The sequence below is a fragment of the Acartia tonsa genome, chromosome 5 (assembly GCF_053477335.1).
Source record: "Acartia tonsa isolate MP-2025a chromosome 5, ASM5347733v1, whole genome shotgun sequence".
Taxonomy (NCBI): domain Eukaryota; kingdom Metazoa; phylum Arthropoda; class Copepoda; order Calanoida; family Acartiidae; genus Acartia; species Acartia tonsa.
The window spans coordinates 9457707-9475640 of NC_137264.1; the positions used below are offsets into that span (position 1 = coordinate 9457707).

Sequence of the window (17934 nt, forward strand, 5' to 3'; positions counted from 1 at the left end):
GGAAAATAAATTGATGAAGCGCCTAAATAATGATAATCACAGTTCCCCTTCCGTAGATTTAGAGCTTATTCATTTAAATTGGGTACAAGTAATTTGACCTTAAAAATTGTCCTTAAAAACAAGAACGATTTTGTTTTCTTGTAGCTTAGTTCGACAGAGATTGAAAGCATCTTTCTAAGAGTAGAGCTCTAGATACTAAAGAATGAGCTTACAGTTGTAGTAAGATTTTTTGTCTGTTAAGATCTTTTTAACCACTAAGAAGGTTTGGATTACCCCGGGCCCTTCCCCCCCTCCACATAGAGGGTAATACTAAACTCAAATCAAAAGCACTATGGAGCTGTTAATGTATGAAGCAATTCTTATTGTTTTTAATTACTTCCAGCTCTGATACGCCTATTTATAAAGTAGAAATAGTAAGCACAGCTTTTGTAAACATCAGAGATAAAGTAACAAAGAATTTTAATTTTTTATTCAATTTTCAATTTTAGCTACCAGACCTTTTGTGTAAATTTTTCTAATGGACATAGAATTACAACTATACGGGATTTCATTATTTCTTTTTCAAAAATTAGGGTCGCTTAGTGAGGCAAATTTAATTTTGTAAAAGATCCTCCAAAATCACATAAAAATCTACAACAACAAAAAACAACAAGATCTTTTGTTAATAACCCTTTTATGAATTAGTTTAATTTTTGTAGATTTTTATGTAATTTTGGAGGATTTTTTACAAAAATAATTTTGGTAAGGATAAAATGGGTAAGTTAATGATTATGTTTTTGATTAGTTCAGCCCCGCAAGGGTCTATTGAACGCACTTTTTTATATGTAGAATCGACTCATCATCGGGTAGGTGATAGGTTCAAATATCGGCCCGACACCGCGTCATAACTAAAGACGATAAAAATGATTCCCAATGCTGCTTTGTTCGCGACATAAATAGTTAGAGTGAGGGGAATGTCTTAGTCCATAAACAGGGTTGTCTGTTGGATGCTACTTAACCAAATATCCTTGGGTGTTAGAGTATTGCATTCCATTACAAGCGGATGATGCTTTGGATTCTCTAGATGATCACTAAGAAATCGAAGGATAATCCCGCCCTTACGAGGTAAGGTAAGGTTAAATGTAGAATCCCGTGTGATTTTAAATTGCAACCACCTATCCATGTATCCCTGAGAACAACAGTTATTGCCAAGAACATAACTTGAAGAAATGCACTTTTAACACTTTAAGAAGGAGATTAGGACGCTTTTTATTATTTTACTTATAATTTTAAATATGCTCGGCTTAACATGTTTAATCGTCATAAAAACAAGAGGATTAAGATTATAGGTGGCGCAGCAATAACATATTGACAAAATTTCAATAGATGTTAAAAAATAAAGAATTGTAAAAATTAAAAATAGAAAAATTTGGGTATTCGAATAACACTTTTAAAATTTAACAAATTTTAATTGTTTTTAAAATCCGTATATAAAGAATAACTGTAATTCTAAAAAGTAAAAAAAAACATGCAACTCAATATTTATAAAATTATACTTTTTCTTTAAATTGGCATTTACCAAACTTCTAACTAACACATACCTATAAAACGTAAAAAATCATTAGTTTTATTTAAAATTTTAATTGCAAGCTATAAAACAATAAAGTTCTGTCACATAGGGTAAAGATTTCATACCTTTTTATTTACAACATATGTGTCTCATTTAACTTTCAGACTTTTGTTTTTAATTTCAAAAGTCTTTTAAATTTATATTATGTGATGGTTGGGCAGCTGAAAAAAAGTTAACTTACTTAAAATATAGGTTACACTATAATGCTATTTATCTATTAATAATTATCGATTTTATAGCTTTTCCACTGATAACAAACCGGTTATAATCTGCAAGGAAAAATATTTAGTATGATTTAAAGAAATTGTCCATAAAAATGTTACCAAAAATGTCTCAATTATTGCCATGAACTTTTGAATCAATCATTTCTATCTTAATATCTACTAACAACTAACTATAAAACCTTTATAAATGAGGGGGGTTTTAAGATATGTTATTATTCCACCTGCCCATCTTTTTGATGTCATTAGACTGAAGTAGCTTTTATTAATACGTAATGCTTTAATTACCAATGAACATCAACGTTATGAGCAAGGATCTTGATCAATTTTTAAAAGCGAAGCTTTTCTATAATTAGGGTCGGTCCGTACGTCCGTCCGTCCGAGATAGATAGCTTTTATTTGTTAATTTAGGCATCTTAGAATTGTCCTATCGATTTCAAACTTTGCATGACGATTCCTATAGTAGTTAGGTACGATTTAGAAAGCGTAGCAACTCTATAATCATTACCAGAATGTCCGTATGTCCATTTTAAACATGTTGATTTTTCTACTTTTTTTAACAACAAATTTTTATGTGATCTAATTATCCGTTTGATCTGATTTTTGGTATATTGATTCCTGGGACAACAAAGAACAATAGTATAAGCGAAGCAACTCTATAATCAAGTCCTAAAAATGTAAGTATGTCCATAAACATTATCCCGTATCAAGCAGTTTTTCAACAAATTTACTTACAATTTTGCTTCCACTCTTTCAAAACTTTTTTATTCTGATTATTCAGTTCAGACAATATACAAGTGTTAATGTCCGTTTGTTTTACCGTTTCAGAGCTTCGCTTTTATGGATGTTGTCATCCTTGTTTAAAATCATTAGTACGACAATGTCTGTCTGTCCGTCTGTAATTGAATTTTATTCTTTTTGAATAGAAATATCTCCAAAAGCAAATGCATTTGAAATTTATCAAGAAAAATCAGACTGGCTGAATTGAAATGTTGCAAATTTCTTAAACTATTTGTTTTTTTTTATATTTTTGATTATTATTCCCTACTCCTTTTTATAGACTTTTTTGCACAAATAACATATGTGTTAAAGATTAGGTAACGTATATTTTCCTTTTAAAATTTTAATATTTTTTCTGCTGCATTAAAACCGGTTCTGAAAGATTTACTTGCCTACAAATCAAAAGCACAAAACAAAAGTCTAATTAATACAGAGAGCATCAAATATAAAAAATGCCATGTATCGCTCAGAGCATTGAAAAACTCAATTGATTGAGTTATAAAATGCTAATTGATTTTTTGTTCATTTTTTTCTTGCTGTCTTTTGTTTATCTCTTTCTCAATTTATCAATTTAATTAATTAAGATTTAGAGAACGGTACAAATTTAATTGAAAGGGGCAGATAGCCACTAGGTAGCCTGGGAAAAACCAGCTGCTATCTTTTTCACATTTGATATTAACCTAATAACCTTTACCAAGTTCTGTGAAAAATTAATAGGTCTTGCAGTTGACGAGATCTTATAAGACATAACAAACCCCCACCTATAATACAGGATGTCTCTATATGCTATAAACAAATCATACATATCACAAAACTATGAATTAAATACTCATTATTAACCCAGGAAGGGAGGAGACATTTGGATGTAAATTATACATACAGAGATCGGTTTTTAATAAATGCCGCGTTTTTTTCGACAATTTTTTAGACTTTGATCGATTGAACGAAGACGATGGGAGAGTATACAACTTAAGAATTCAAAATTTTAAAATTATTATTTTAGCCATTTGGATAATGTCTAATACAACTTAAATCCATTTTCGCTGCATATTTATTAATGCATCTTTTTAGAGCTGTATTAGATATTATACAAATGGCTAAAATGATAACTTTAAAATTTTGATTTCTTAATTTGTATACTCTGTTAAAATTGTACGGGGCATTGATCTTCAAGATGAAATAAGTTTTAAAACAGAGTATACAACATAAGGATTCAAAATTTTAAAATTATTATTTTGGCCATTTGTATAATGTCTAATACAGATCTAAAAAGATGCATTAATAAATATGCAGCGAAAATGGATTTAAGTTGAATTCGACAATATACAAATGGCTAAAATGATAATTTTAAAATTTTGAATTCTTAAGTTGTATACTCTCCCATCGTCTTCGTTCAATCAATCAAAGTCTAAAAAATTGTCGAAAAAACGCGGCATTTATTAAAAACCGATCTCAGGTACTCAAAGTTGTTTAAACACGTACAAACATTTTTGGACTTTTATGAAATATTAATTGGTTTGTTTTAAAGTAATAGCGTTAAAATTTTTAAGGGATATATTTAATTCTACATAATATAACCATTGGGGAAGTATAATGTATATCAATTTGTCGTTCATTGTCTTATCCCTTAAGATCCCTGTTATCAACCCAACAGTCATATACAAATTATTGATACAATTTTACGGGGTTATTCGCCCCCTGATGAGTGAGATGGGTAGGTTTCCGTATTTCAACCAAATTATAACCAGGAGCAATTATGTTAGAATTAGTAACCGGATGTTTATTAAAAACTGTAAAAAAATAGCTCAATATTTAGCGAATAAAACTTAGGAACGTAAATTGATTTAAAATTAGTTATTGAGGGATAAAAAAAAAAGACAAAAAATGATTTGCATGCAAAATGATGACAGACAAAATAACCCTTTTTTATAATTGTAATTAGTAGTGTAAGAGTTTAGACAATACCAGTTTGTAAGTAACCAACAACAATTCAATAAAATTACTGCATTTTTTGAGCAATATAATGTGATTTTAAACTTTAAGTACTCTTGTAATTTACAGCCCAATGTCATCTCCCTCACTGTTATTGGTAGAATTTTGATAGCGGTGGTTTGCATTTGGTCGTAAGGTCGGTAAGTCGGTCATGCTCATAATATAGTGTAGCATTATTTGGCATTAATGTGCGGGCACCATGGTAAATGATGTATAATTACCAGTTTTTCTACAAAGTTATCAATCAAAGCAGAGCTAACTACTGATCATCCGTCTTCGGGGGTAGGAAATGAATGTCTGCCAGAGTTTTCAAAATTTATACAACATGTACTTTTTATCACAGTTTTCGGGATCTTAGTGGACAAAGCTATATTAATAATACCTATTAACAGAATGTTTAATTTTAATTTAGTAATAATATCTCAAAGGTATAAATAAAGTCATAGTACAAGTATAATATTTAATGTTGGCGACCGCGGAAATTTGTTTCCTTGTCTTTGGTGCTGCCTTATTAGTAGCACTGCTATCCTATAATTAGGGTTTGTATGTCTCGTTCGTGACCTTAAATATTAACTTATTGAAAAACTCAGTTTATATTTTTTTCCTCGACTAAAACTTTTATTTTCTGAATAGGTTCTAAGATGATCAGCGCATTGCCCTCTAAATTACACAGGTACCCAAAGTTTGTAACTATGTTATGTTATCTTATTTGTTAGTTCAAAATTGTGGGTACTTGGTTCCAAATTAGCAGTGTTTAATCTTTTAAACCAATAGTTTTAATCTACTGAAGAAGTAATTTCGAAAATAAAATTTCTTGTTCTTTTACATTTAATGCTTAGCTAGGTATGGATATAACAGTCCTTGTTATTCTAAAATTAGTTCCCCAGCAATCATCTAAATAGCTAACTGTTGGCTATAGAACAAACTCATTCAAATATTCCTTGCAAAACAAATCAGAATTATAAATATAGTTAATTTATAAATGTTTTAAAGCTTTAATGTTAATATACATAATCGTATAAAAAATTCTTTATATAATAGTTTTTAATCATTTAAAATTTTACTTAACTTTAAGGCGTTGACTGATCATGTTTATATTTAATTTATTTTTTTTAACTGATGAAAGATAGGTTCCATATTTTAACTTACTAGAGCTGATTGAAGAGGAAATATTTGATTAATTGTTAATTTTAGAAAATTTTGAATAAAATGTGTACTGATATTTGCCATGGGGGGGGGGGTGGTAATAGGTTTTTGTGGGGATTTAAAAGGATAAGAATTAAAACTGAAATGTCTATTCTACCTTGTCATAAAATATATAGTTATAAGTCATTTTAATTTTAAAGTTTTAAATCGATAAAACAATTTAATCACACATTGATAAATACCAATTTTTGAAAATTTCTTTATGAAAGCAGGGTGTCATATAAAGACAAACAAGAATAATTTCGTAAATATGTAGCGAAGAATTGAATGTTTGTCCGTTTAGATCTTTATAACCACTAAACCAGTTTAGGTCTTTATTTGAGGGATACTTTACATATGTCCCAGAAAGGTTTAAAGCTATTTTATTTTTAGTCTTGGGCTGGTTTTAGGCTATTTTACCTATTTATTCCTGCTTAATTAGTGAATAAAAGGTTCCGTTATATAAATTATGGCTTGTATTGTTTACAAATCAGTCAATTAGTATAAAAAATCTGTCATACGGACGTACAGACATGCATATTAGTTTTATAGTTGCTGTGCTACTCATACTCTTGGCATTAAGGTGTGAAACTGTAGAAATCTGTTAATAAAAGTTATAAAATGTGAACAGATGTCATAATAATAATCACAACAAGTAAATCTATAAGCAGCGCAGCTATACAGAAAAAGATTAATTATTTGATATTAAAAGAACAGTAAAATGTAATACATTGAATAATATATAAAACATCACATGTACAGTATATTAAATGTGATATTATTGACTTATACGCGGAGAGTTTAAAAAATAACATAGAACCATCTAAATATTTTTTTCTCTAAAATGGATAAAAGGTTCAGTAGCTATCGAGATCATAACGAACAAACAAACAAAAACCTTTTTACTTTATATAATAGAATGTACTGCTTTCTTGACAATCATAGAATGGTTGATAGTCTGACGTCTGAGGATATGCCCTAGGTATAGAGATGCAGCGCTCCTAATAAGTTTACTTCCTCTCCTCCCACCCGTGCAGTGGTACTACTTTGCCCTTTCTATTTTCACTTGCTTTTTAATACAGATAAGGGGAAAAGTAATTAGGTTAAAAATAAGTCTCAAGCAAAACTATTGACATATTGTTGATTTTTTCAATTAACTCAATTTACTGTAAAGCAGCTTTCGCAGGGATTTAGTCATTTCCTAAAATATCACTCGCAGGGGGGTGTACATGTAGAACAAATCCCGCCCCCCCCCCCCCCCAATTAAAAAAAGGCATATGTTTTAAGGATATAAATGTAGGGTTTCACCCCTTACCATCTATTTGGCTATCCCCCATAAGGCTCAAGGCCTCCCTCAACCCCCCAAAAATCTTTTAAAATTGAAAGGGTTGGGTTGCCCCAACATCTTTAACAGTTACATACAAAAAAAGCACATTTACCAAGATCTTAAACCTAAACTTTTTACTAATGAACAGATTTCTCAATAATTTTGTAGAAAAGACTAATGATAAAACATTTATTGTTAACAGTAAGTAATATTTTCATCATATTAAATCATGCAGCAAAGCTTACATGCTATATTCTAAGATGTTAGTCGATTGCAAGGACGTCCAAGCTTTATTTATTTTCTTTAAGGAGGGGGGGTTGACTAGAGGGTTATAAGGAGTGTTTGAAAATTTGGGGGCGGAGGGTAATTTAATATGTATTTCCAAAAAAAAACTGTTGGGAACGTAAACCACCCTTTAATCTAAGATAATGGGCGATAAATTGAGGTACATCACCATTTAGGGTAAACAAATCCCCCCGCCCCCTGTAGATGAAAAATATTATTGGAAAAGTTATTAGACATTATTTATTTATGCTTTCAAGATGCGCTAACGTTAAAACATAGATATCCTTGTTTTTTTTCACATATGTTTCAATTTTTCAGTGGCTTAATTATAAAATTGATTAAAGTAATTTTTAACAAAAATAATTTTGACTTTTTTTCAGATATCTTCAGGAATAAGACAACGATAAATCGAAACTACATTGATAGACATCCCCTTCTATACATTTAATTATTGGTTGAAAAGTTTGGACACTTCTATAAGTTTACCCAGAGTTTATGAGCCAACAAGTAAGATAACGTGGTTATAAAACTTTGGGTACCAGTGTAATTTTACCGTCAAATGTCCCATCCCCCCTGGACTTTATGAAGTAATTTGAAAGCGTTTTTACTCCCAGTTTGTTAGTCAGTTCGTGTGTATGTTAAGTTAATTATCTAAATTTTTGGGCAGATAATTGAAATCATATGGTTCAAATTTCAAATTTTTCAATGAATGCCTGCAACTAATTATTAATTCGTATGAAATATTTATTTAAATAATAAATACCAGATTTGAAATGAATTCACTGTTGGTTATGGTGTTTACCATTGATCTAAAGGGATAAGACAATGGCCGATAAATTGATGTATATCCCCAATGATGAAACAAAAATTTCCACGTCTGTAGATTACAATTAGTGGTTAAAATGTTTGGAAACAAAACTAAATGAATCAACCAATCAGAATTCACTAATTCCCCAAAGTTATTGAGCCAATGAATAAGAAAACGTTATTATAAAACTTTGGGGACCAGTGTAATAAACAGCCCATTGTCCCCTACCTCCATGGTTTTGGTTATGTCAAAATAAGTTTAGATACCTGTAACCTTATCTACAGAATTATATTGTTAGAACATAATTACCTGAAAAAAAATAAATATCATTATTTAAAAAGTTGAAATGATTGAAAATATTTGATTAAATATACAAACATTTCTATCTGAAGCAATATGTAATGGTGAGGTCTTAGGAATACGGGAATAGTATAATAGACGATAAATTGATCATACTACAAAAAAAATTAAAATTTTTATATCTACTTATGTGGAAATCTATAGAGAACAAGAACATATACATTTTTTAATATTTCATTGAGAAATAAGGGCTGCAGATGCTAAAAAAATACTTTTTCGAGGGTCATACTGTACAAATTCAATTATTGGTAGGCTTGTAAATATATGGATTTATCTGCAATTATCCTCTCCCTCCCCATAAAGGATAAAACCCCACCACTAATAAATATCGTATAACAAATATGTAAGGAGTAAATTCTCCTCCCCCCTCTCCTTCCCATTCATCCCCTTTTTGTGTTTTATAAATGTAGTAAATAAACCAATATTTAATTAGCGCAGCTACTATATATTCAGGGCTTATTAATTGACGTATATTATAAATTTATAAGACTCCCTAATTTTTTAAAGCTAGCAAACGAATATATAACATTCAGTGATTAATTAAACGAAATTGAAAATTTTGTTGTTGATATTATTTTCGCTGATTTTCTCAATAATTTTTTAGTGGATTTCTTTGAACACCATTGGTTTCTGATACTTACTGCAAATATTTAAATTTTTGAAAGCAACATAAATTGAACCCCATATGCATATAAAATATTGTTCAATCAAAACAGTTAAGATTATTGATAAGCAACACAAAATAAACATAAAATCGATGATAATCTTTATTATCCCATTTAAATCAAAATATGGCCAATAAACTAATTATTTTTTTTTATGTATAACACTTTTTTTAAAAGCATTTTTATAGTGACATGATATTGTTTAACAAATAAGGGTGGAAAAGGGGTAAGATTACATTGATTATAAAGCAATCATTAAATATTTTTATATTTATATTATTTTTAACAAACTGAGAGAAAGAAAAATAACTATTATTGTGGGTTGGTTTACATCTATTTTGAAGAAGCAGTTCAACCCCTTCAAAAGAAATTTTTCTATGGGCTTTAATGTTAAAAGAGGGGTTGTACCTATCCAACCTAAACAAAATCTGAAACAACACACTTACACACAAAAATCATTAGGACATGACAAAGGGGGGGTTAAATCATAATGGCCAATAAATTAATGTACATCCCCAATGATGACACACCTTCTGTAGATTAAAATTAGTGACTGAAACGTTTGAACTTCATAAACAAAACAATCAAAATTCAATAAAAGTCCCCAAAGTTAAGTTAACTAATAAGGAAATGTTATTGTAAAACTTTGGGGACTAGTGTAATAAACAGCCCAATGTCCCCTCTCTCTCTCTGGGTTTAAGGTGTCCAATAGAAATATGAGAGCAGGTGGAGGGAGGGGGGCGGGTGAATATTTATTGGGAGTATTGAAAAATTTCTAAATAAATTTGCATAAATTAAGTAATGGCATGCTAGCTTTATGGATTTCAAACAATATCCTACTTCAGAATATCAGAACATTTTTAAGGTGCATGTGTTTGTTTTTGTTGATTTTATAAAAGCAAAGCTTTTTAAATTTAAGGTTAGTACAATATAAAATACTAGCGGATAAGCCCCTAGAAGCATTTATGTGCACTTGAGGGAAAAAAAGGGAACTTTAAAGAAAAAAAATTTGGGAGGTGGGGTGTTTTTATACTTATGAGAAGCATCACTGTAAAGAAGAACCATATCGGTTCATCGGTTTGCGAGATCGTTAGCTCCACACACACACACAGAAATCCTTTAAAAATTTTTTAAGGATGTATTTATTAAAAATGGCAAAGAATAGCCTAACATATTTGAAACCTTTACAAAATGCGTCAATAATACACTTTACATTTTTACTATTTTTTCAGCTTTGTTTTGGTGGACGTTGTCACCCTTGTAATTTTGCAAATAACAGATGTGAGTTAAATATGCTTATAAATTATTTTAATATTCCGTTATAATCAAATATGTAGGCATTGCACCTTCATGAAAATTTAGAAATTGATCATAAATTAAAATCCTACTGAGCACCATTTCAGCCCAAGTTAAGAATAATACCTAACCTAACCTTTAAAAGATTCAAAATCAAACTTTGAACCAAATGAAAAAAATCACCCAATTTAGTAACTTTGACTTTTTATGAATATTAGAATTTCAAACGTTAATTATAGATAATATGTTTCTCTAAATGTTAGTTTAGACAAGACAATTCTATAAAAGGCCCGGGATTTTAAAGAATAATGATAAAGCCTTTATGAAAAAAACTCGAAAGATGCATTTTTATTGCCGCGCTACTGATAAATGCATGCAAAAATTGAAAAAAAAACAGACTAAGTCGAAGAAAGAGATAAGTAAAAGATTCGAAAATTTTTATTTTAGATCAAATAGATTTAGTTTTCACTAGCTATGTAGATTCGATAACTCAAAAACTTCGCGTATTTTTACTTAATTTTGATTGGTTAGTTTAAAACTAGTAGCGTTCAATTCGTTAAAACCAATAATTTTAATCTACAGAAGGGGTAATATTGTTTATCCCTATTGGGGATGTATAATAATTCATTGTCCATTGTCTTATCCTTTACATCCTTGCTGTTCATAGAAAAAATAATTGAGAAGCCTTGACTGATAAACAGGCACAATTTGTTAGCGTATAAAGTTTTATTTCTGGACGAATAATAAAATAATCTGATATTCATTATAAGATTAAGCAAAATTATAAAAGTAAAATAACATTTATATTTTTTCTATAAAATCATTTAATTATCCTTTATTTTATTTTTTATCTAAACTGACCAAGCTAAATTTGCTTGATTCACTTCACTAAGAGATGCGATTGATAATGAAGATTTTTTTCTTTGAAATATATTTCGTTATGAAGCAGCAGTAGTTACTAATTTATAAATGTTATGGTTGAGATAGATTTATAACTGTTAAAAGTCCTTTATTTTTAGCTCAAAAAACTAAGCGTAAGCAACAGTAAATATGAAGGTTCTAAAAACATTCTTTGATAAGTCAGTTTATAACATTTAAGGAATCTTAGCCAACTGTTCAACTGTAATAAATTAAGAAAGAATAACTCTGGAAGCCGCCTTAAACTTACAAGACAAAGCTATAATTTAGTTCTAAGAAAAAAAAGAAAAAATTCAATTTTACTAATGAGCCTGAAAAAATGAAAAAAAAACATAATGAGCTTTTGTTCTAGAAATTAGCGGTGGTTATCATTATTATAACACATTTTACAATATGTGTTTCTTTATCATGTTTTTATGCATTTTTTGTTGGCCTTCAAAATTAATCTTTTTGTTGATTAGAATTATTGGTTTAAAAGTTTGAGTACTACTAGTTGGCAGCCTATAACAACAACAAGTCGGAAAAAAATCACGAAACCTTTACGTGATTCCAAGCTGTTGTTGGGGGTCAACACATAGTAAAATTGACGAACTTTACATCTGCCTCCCAAATATTATTTTTGATTTATTTAGCTTGTTAGTTATACCTTATTCCTGGTTGGAATTAACCAATAAAGGTTTAATAAAAGTACCCGAAGTTTAGGCCAACGAATAAGATAATTTTTTATTAAAACTTTGGGTACTTGGGTACACAATAAGTCACCACCCTCCCTGGTAAAGTTAGAGGAAAGTTTAAATGATAAATTCACTGAGTGAAAAAGCCTGTGATACTTCTTAGTCATTTATTGAAATAAATTTTGGTGAACATTGCACCCTCTTCAGTCTAAATGACATAAATCATATTAATTTAATTTACATATTAAAAGATAAGTAAAAATAAAGAAATTTGTAAAACTATAAAGGCAGAAAATGTTGCTTGTAAAGTATAATAGTCTGCTAAAAATTAAGGCTCTTTGTTTTTCTTTATTGCTGCAGGATTAAATTTTATTTTTTTCAGTTCTCTGTTTCAGTCATTGACTAGCTGCAAACATTTACAAACACACACGCAAAATGTGTTCTATATAGAACATTGAATCACAGTGTTCTAGTAAAACTAGTAATTATGTTATTTAAAAAAAATAAATAAAAAACATAATAAAAATATAAATCTATTAAAAATCGCTATTTTCGAACGTATATCATCCTTGTTAATATGAACGTGCCGTAACATAAGTAATTAAATCTCAAGTAAAGAAATTAACAATCAGATCATTATAATTATCAGGGCGAAATGGAAGGGACATTGGACTGTAAATTTCAATGGTGACCAAAGATTAATAACCACGTTATCTTAATCGTTGCCTTAAAACTTTGGGTACTTTTTAAACAGTAACTTTTATCTACAGAAAGGATTTTTTTTCATCATTTTGGATTTATATAAATTTTACGTCCATTGTCTTATCCCTTTAGGTCCCTGATAATTATAAAAAGGTAATTTGACCTTAAGACAGTTATAATAAAAACTAAGGCAGCCTATAGTGCCTAATTAAAAATGACGTCATACAATACAAAAGACCAACGAAAGACCAGTATACAATATACATTTTACTATATTGGTCAATCATAATATATACTGGCCTATCACTGGTCATTTTAATTGTACGACGTCATTTTTTAAAAGGCACTATACGCTGTTTTATAAAGATTGGTTGGGTTATAACATCATTACCACTTCTTTTACGTCCTTGAATATTTTATTGTAAGAACAACAGTGAAGTTTTATGCAGTGATAAATATTTAATCAAAACTTGAATTTCAAAAGTGACTTTGACGGAAGAACTAAAGCTAAGTGATTATCGAGTAGCTGCCATACTAATTTTAATTGTTGTCATCCTTGTTCTAAGTATAAAGAAAGTATATTTATGAATATTTAAATCCTTATATGATTTGAGTTTTTAACTTTACAGATTCTGGGGATAATGAAACATTATAAAAATCTTTGAATTCTGAAGAAAAGTTATAGAATAGAAATTGGTTAAAAACCTACCCAGGACCTATATGAGAAGCTACAATTTAAAGGAGAACCATATCGGTTCAGCGGTTAGCGAGTTCCTTCATTACACACACACAGATCAAAATTTCTTGTTGTTGGTCACAGGTTCGAATCTCTGTAATCCCTGGTTTTATCAGGGATAAGGGATGGGAAACCTGGCCGAAAATTAGGTCTCAGTCTCCTTTTAAAAGTGATGGGGCAACTTTTCTTTTTTGCCTATAAAATCAATTAATTTTCGCCAGTTCCTCATTGGCTGTAGGCCAATATCCAATAACCTGAAACTTGCTTTTAGCATTAACCAATTATTAATAACAAACGCGTCCCCCAGTTCATTATTGGCTAAATTAATTCAAGCAAACATAAATTTCTGCTATTAGAAAGACAACAATGGAAAGTTTCTGCTATCAGAAGGACAACAATATATATGACGTTCAATCACATCAACTTATTATTAAATCTACACATTAATAAATGTCCATATAGCAAAACATAAATTGAGAGATCGTTTTTTGAAGACTGAGTAGGATTCAACATTTTATACTTTAGAACAATGTGAAAAACTCATTGTCTTTAGACAATTTAAAAGTTACATTTCATGTGGAATTGATAACCCACCTAAATGATTACAAATACAAAACTAGTTCAATATGTAAATAAAAGTGTACTGTGTTTTGTTAAAAAAAAATTTTCATTAATTTTGGTAAAAATTAATGCACACTTAATTGAACTTTTCTGTTAATATTTAACGTAAAATTAATTTTTTTAAAAATTCTTAATTTATATGTATGCTATGGAACAATTAGTTGATAGAATGTTACCCATGTACTTATTCAAATCTACTTAATTTATTTATTAAAGCTGGGGGGCTAAAGCGGTGTTCATTTCTAAATACAAATTTTGGGGTGAAGTAGATCCCCCCTTAAAATGTTTGAAAATAAATCAGATTTAACCATCTCAAAAAAAACTTTTTTTTAAATGGGGGGGGGGGGAGGGGGTTGGCGAAGTAATAACGGGATTCTACTTAAAGCCACTAACATATTGGTTCTTTGGAAAGTTTTTATTATATTTTATGATTGGTGAAATCAACTACCTGAATTCTATTCTATACTTTTTTTCTTTGCATTCATATAATAGCTATTTCATCATTGTTCATAGTTTTCAAATCTAACTACTGCGTCATCCCGAAACTAGTTTTTTAGGCCTAGTTTGAAAATAGGCCTGGAATAATATTTTCTTACGTTTCCCATCCCTTATCCCTGGGTTTTATCTATGCCGTGTATGAATAAACCTTAACCTTTGTTTATTTTTTCTTCAATGTGTGTGTGTGTGTGTGTGTGTGTGTGTGTGTATGCAATAGAAAGACGTGAACAATAAATCTTTATTTATGGATTTTTTATTCATTCTCTCCTTCATTTCATTATTGTAAGCACGACTCGGCCTGAACAGGTTTTGAAATTTGACAAAATGCCCAGCACAAACCAAACTAAAAATTACCATTCATTTAATAAACCCTATCCATCCCATTTTTAAAAAAAGTGAGCTTTTTGTCTGAAATTAACGAAGGATCTCGCTAACCGCTGAACAGATATGGTTCTGATTTACAGTAAAGATTTTTATAGGTTCTGGATAGGTTTTATCTAAGAGAAATCGCCACTAGAAAAAATGACTTCCCCAATAAAAAAAATAGTAATAATATACATTAGTAAGATTTTTTGTTTGCTGTTGATATTTCGCTTACATCTTCACCGATTAAGTTATCCATTTTAGGGAATCTTAATATAGGGTCTGGATGGTTTAAGGCTATCTTATTTCTAAACTTAGACTTTTTTGGCGCCCCTCTTTGAGGCTAGGGAGTAGTCGGTGGTATCTAATTGAACCAGTCAAATAATGAGACAATGAACTTCAATTATAACGTCCTCTAATTGTTATTCCCCCCAAAAGAGTTCAAGGTTCGATTCTGACCTGTATTTACTTTTCTAGGATATAAGACTTAGACAAGTTTTTACCATGGCACTAAATTTACAATTAGTGTTCAGTTTTTAGGGTGGAGAATTCTGGATCTTGGAAAGAAAACAAAATAGCGGGTTTCATCGTATTTTCACAGTAGCTTCTTAAAAGTTATTTTAGGTTAGTTAAATGTTAATGATTGCTCCGCATGTCTACAAAATAGACCCCGCAGGGGCTAGAAATATGAGAAAAGCAACTGTGAAAATACAAAAAAACGCTACTTCGCTTTCATTATGATCCAAAAATTTTTGCGATTTGTCATCCTTGTTGAATATAAAAAATGTATCATTTTGTCAATTTTTTTTTTAAAATTAGCAGTTTTGAGAAAACATGTTTCAAAAAGGGTATATTTCTCACATTTTCTTTTATCTTAAACCATTCTTATACAGCTTTATAATGGATAATGAGTAAATCATGCTATTTTTCACAATTTAAAAATTTATGTTTTTTTTGTAAAAGTCTTTGTTTTACATCATGTAAAACTTGTAAATTATGTAAAATTGCCTTTCTTTATTAAGCTAAGTATTTTTTAACAGTAATAAATAAGTTAGGTAAAAGGATGATAATATCTATAAGTAGAATAATTACATCAACGAAAAAATAAGTTGATAAAATAAAAAGAATTTCCAAACATAAGGATCGATAAAGTCAGTTATTTATATACAGCAAATCTTTACATAGAATTTCATACATCTTAGATAGCAGCAGAGAAAATCATGAAAATCTTAGCAAAAAAATCAACGACATCTTTTATAAATAAAAGCCGAGAAAATCACTTTTACTATACATAATCTATAGAAAAGATAGAGAATAGATAGCAAGATAGATAGAAAGATAGCAAGATAGCTAGATTGATAGAAAGATAGCAAGATAGCTAGATAGATAGTAAGATAGTAAGATAGCAAGATAGATAGATAGATAGAAAGATAGAAAGATAGCTAGAAAGATAGAAAGATAACAAGATAACTAGACATTAAACACTGTGCTAGCATACAAATAAAGCAAGACAATGCAATGGTTATGATAAAAAGATATCAATTTATTCCTCTTTATACTTTTAGTTTATGTTGCCTTGCGTGGGTTTTAAATACATATTGACTTCAAGAGACACTCGAAATTTCTATAAAATGGTTCTCCTTGACAGGGTAGCTTCTCATACGTTCTATGAAGGTTTATAACTATTTTAGGGTAGAAATGGCCCTAAAAAAAATATAAAAGTTAAATTTTAAAATATTTCTTTCTTAAAATTACAATTAAAAGTGAGAAATACTTTTCCCCAGCCTCAAGGGCATCTTAGAGGCCTCTAGGGGCGTAGCTGCTAATATTAATATGATTCTAATTTTCCCATTTTAAAACAGATTATAAACCATAGGAATGTACTGAATTTGGAAACATTTAGGCAATATGAATCCGTAAATGTATAAGCTTTTTGGAAATTTTGAGACATTTTGAAATGGTTTATGTCTACTATTTCAATAAGAGTCAGTAGGGTTTAAATATTTTAATTATTCTGATTTCTTTATAGCATTGATGGCATTAAAAATACAATAATCACTAAAAATAATACTTTAGAGTGTCCCTTTAAATGGCATGCATCATGTTTGATTTTGGATAAAAGATCTGATTAAAGAATAACCCTGTATATATTATTTATTTGCCTTAGTCTATAATAATACTTAATCAGGTGTTTCTATAAAAAAGCAAAAGTTGTTAATAGTTATCGCAACGTATTTATAAACATCTTTCCGCGGATATAAAATGTACAATTATGTGATTAAAACCTTTTTTTTCTTATATTTATAGAAAACTGGATATAATACATAACTTTTCAGTATGTACAGTATGACCCTCGAAAAAGTATTTTTAAGCATCTGCAGCCCTTATTTCTCAATGAATTATTTTAAAATGCATATGATCTTGTTCTCCATAGTATTCCACGTAAGTAGATATAAAAATATTTTTTTTACCTCCATTAACACCGGAGATTTTTAGTGCTAAAGTTTTGAAAAAGTGACTGAGGAAAAAGTAACTTTTAACATGAAACGACTTTTTTAGCAAAATTAAGCTAGAAATCCTTTTATTTTTGTTACTAGCAGAATTTTTATACAAAAATGAAATAAAAAATTTAGTTTTTGAGTAACAAGCATTTTTTTACACATATTTTTTGAGTCTTTTTAGTTTAATGATATTTTGAAAAACTTACTTATTAGGCAAAATTGTTTAAGATTAAAAAACCAAATAAATCTCTATGAATATAGCAGGAAAATTGTTTTTGTTTCACAATCCTAACTTTAATAACAAAAAAGTTATAAAGAAAATAAAAATAAAACATAATGATTTTTTAGTCTAAAAAGCTTAATTTACCCCCTATTAAATAATTGAGATGTCAG

At 29.3% G+C, this 17934-nt stretch overlaps 2 protein-coding genes across 2 annotated transcripts in view; one reads left to right on the forward strand and one right to left on the reverse strand.

The window, feature by feature from the left end:
- Positions 1 to 17934, reverse strand: part of LOC145318707 (serine/threonine-protein kinase tricornered-like) — a 220380-nt gene that overhangs the window by 146326 nt on the left and 56120 nt on the right. The gene's annotated exons all lie outside the window — the stretch shown is intronic.
- Positions 11380 to 17934, forward strand: part of LOC145318708 (dihydrolipoyl dehydrogenase, mitochondrial) — a 185724-nt gene continuing 179169 nt past the window's right edge. The window contains exon 1 of the mRNA XM_080160167.1: positions 11380 to 11421. The gene's annotated coding sequence lies outside the window, so the exon portion shown is untranslated. The remainder of the gene's footprint in view (positions 11422 to 17934) is intronic.